The sequence below is a fragment of the Hipposideros armiger genome, unplaced genomic scaffold (genome assembly GCF_001890085.2).
Source record: "Hipposideros armiger isolate ML-2016 unplaced genomic scaffold, ASM189008v1 scaffold_815, whole genome shotgun sequence".
In the NCBI taxonomy this organism is placed as follows: Eukaryota; Metazoa; Chordata; class Mammalia; order Chiroptera; family Hipposideridae; genus Hipposideros; species Hipposideros armiger.
Genome location: NW_017732165.1, coordinates 614,814 through 618,360, shown reverse-complemented (window position 1 = coordinate 618,360; position 3,547 = coordinate 614,814).

Here is a 3,547-nt window from a genome sequence, read left to right as displayed (position 1 = left end):
GCATGATAAATGATAATTTGTTTATGTTCTGATGTAAGGCTCAACTGCTATTAAGCTTGTGCAAAGTATGATTCTGCTTATACCTGCCCCAACAACCACGAGAAAAGAGGATGATTGACACCAAAACCTGTGCTTAAATAATATGTGACTTATGTATAGGGTTCTTGCATTTTTCATGAAGTCTCATTTTTAAGCAGTAGTGTTATTATCAATGCAACTGGTAAAGACCCAAAGGCATGAAAATTTACCTACAAAATATCTCCTTTAAAAATAATCAGTATGTTTTGAGCTCTTAAAAGCAAAATATTATTGGCTCTGCAGTTTTCATCAGTTACAGCTCAGAAATTCATTTTATTGTTGGAAATATAAGCTTTTCAGTACAGTAAAACATGGATTTTACTAATTTTCTTGATCCCTTTTGTAGCCTATACTAATATTTTATTGGTATCTTTAAAAATAAGCATAAAAATATAGCTAAGCATTCTGCAATGCCATAACCTTGGTTCCTTTAAACAATAATCTGGTTTAAAGATTTGAAATAAGCATTCTGTATGACTGTCAATAAAATGCATGGAGATATTACTGAAAGGTTAATGATGAGCCCCAGGAAAACATTACGTATTTTTGTGAAAGTTAGTTTAAAGATATCAATCCTGTAACTTATAAGTCGATGTTGAGATTTGAGCAGTATGTGCCCTTTAACAAATAAAGGAAGGAATAACTCACTCTTCTTCCCGTGTGTGTGTGTGTGTGTGTGTGTGTGTGTTTGTGACATAGAGACACCTAATATGCATGCACACACATAATTGATTTAATGGCTAAACTAACTGAAGGAAAGCAATACTCCAAAATGAATTATTGAATCATACTCATACTTCTCTATTCTGGTCCATGGGAGATAGCAAAATAGTATATTAACTAAATTAAGAGTTATTTGTGTAATCTTTGCATTCAAGCAAAATGACAGTGACAACACCTCTCTATGTGTGTCCTTTTTCTAAAGAAACTGTTCTAAAGAATTGCTTGGTAATGTTTACAGAAAATCATTTTTCACATTGTGGAAGACTTGGATCCTGATGCTAGGCCTATGAAATAGTTATTTTCCAAAGGCTTTTAGTCACATTCTTATTTTGGGTGAATGGATACTTTTTTCTTATCATCTTATGTTGCAAAATACAGAAGTATTTTTCAGAAGCAATTGTCATGGATTTATTACATAACCTGTGTTGACTGGGATTTTTCCTATTGCTCAGGATTGAGCTATTGGGAGCCAAGTTGTGAAAAAAGAGATAATTATTTTTTGGTAGTCAAAACCACCTCAGACTTCATAAAATGGACTTAATTGACTCTTCTTCCTAACACCTGCTCTATTTACCTACCCTAAGACCAGGGGGTTTGGCAGAAAAATTACCTGTGCTATGAAGGGTAAGTCTAGTGACATTACCCAGCCCCTTGTGAGAAGTTCACTCTTTTCTTCTTCCCAGAATCAAAGTGATTGAGTGTTTCTCAAAGATACTTACTTATAAATGACATGATTACATTCAGAAGGAAGGCTGACTTTTCTGTAGCTTACTGTGCTGAGCTATGGCATTATTAGCCATGACTTTTTCATTTTATCTATTCTGGACATGTGTGTGTGTGTGTGTGTGTGTGTGTGTGTGTGTGTGATGGTGTGACAGAGAGGGAGAAATTGTGGCTGGGTTTTAAAGATTGAACAGTTCAGTTCTCAGAGTTCAGTTTCAGTAATCAAATTCATATACATGATTTTGTCACATGGCTATTGTGAAGACGAAATGTCAAAAATAAAGTATATAAAGGTGCTTGTAAATTGTAAAGTGCCATTTAGACTTAAGATTTATTATATTATAATAAATTGTGAAATCAGTTAGGGATAAATCAAATAGTTCAGTAGAACATGTTGTATGTTAATTCAAGATGATACTGTGAAAAATCATCAGATTTAAAACTTGGAATTAGGGCATGCATTTTGGCTTAAAAAAATCATAGCCTCTGTCATTGTATTTTTTGCCATATGCTGATGTACATATTTGATTTCTTTAATTTGTATCTGAAACAATTTTGTGTGTTATCATACAGACCTGATTTTTTCTTAAACAGAATTGTTTCTTTGTTTATAGTTGCTGAATTAGAGCTGACAAACATTCATATTGAGTTTTGTTTTGTTTTGTCTAAAACAAGTCCACAATGGACTCCATTGCATGGCTGCAGACGTTTACTCATGTCTGTATTATGTCTATGGGGAGTATTTCTGTTGAAGTCCAAGTGTGCCTACTTCTACTTTTGCAGAACATAGAGGCTAAGCCCCTACGGAGTATGTATGGCTGTAGTTTGATCATCTGCATGCCTGTAATTCCCTCAGGGGTTTAGTTTTCATCATAGCATGCTTTAGATGCTGCATTGATATGAGAAATAATTCCATTATTCATATCAGTGACTACACACTCCCTCTTCAAGTTTTTATTTCTATGTCTGAACGCATATGCCTTCAAAGAGAAGAAGCAGGCCTGCATGAATTGAATGGCCTTTTCCATTCTCTAGAGAACACAATGGTTCAGTGATTTATTTAATATAATAACTACGACTAGTTGCAGGTAAGAATCTGACACTATTTAACCTGTCGTGTATCGTCTTGGAGAACTGTGTGAAGCAATAAGGCATTGCCTAAGACATTTAGGAAAGATACTCATATGTAGATGCCAAATCAAAAAGGCCTGTTATCTGGCAATTAGATGAGAGCATTAGCCTTCTGCCTCTTCTCAGATCTTTGTGCTGGAGAGATATGCGTTGCCCTGCACTCATTTCTCAGAGAGAGGCTGACTCTAATGCCTGTAAGCTTTCTCTCTCACTGCAAATCGCCAATCAGACCTAAAGCCTGTACATGTCACATTGATACACTCCTCTCTGACAGCAAATGCTTATTCCAAAATTAAGTATCTTGCATTCTGTTAATATGAATGTGCTGTGTCACAAACAGCATCTTGGCTCTAATTAGAGGTTGACGCTCAAAAACACATTTAAATTCTCTATGTCTGGGGTCATGCTGCATTATTTTTTAATGAGAGAATTTTACCAAAGTCAACAGTTAGAAAAACACATGTACTTCTAACGTGCACAGTATTTAGACAATAAATGGTGGCGCATATTCTTCAATGAGCACTTTTTCTTTTCTTCATTGGTAGCATTTGCATACTGGAAGCTTGGTCATGTTGCATTTTCCTTAAGTTTTTCTCAGAAGAAAAACTCACACACAGTTACAATATTTAGTGTGTACATACGCATTCAATGTAGAAAATTAACATTTAGAGGGAAACGGCAAGACACTAGCTCTAAGAAAAGTATTGGCTAAGCAATTCTTTCTCCATCTGAGTCTGCACCAGGAACAGTTCCCATGCGGGAGATATTATTTTCCTCTGGCCACTCTCCCAGAATCAGCTGCTTCATCCTGCAACCATATATATATATATATATATATATATATATATATATATATATATATATATATATATATATATATATATATATATAT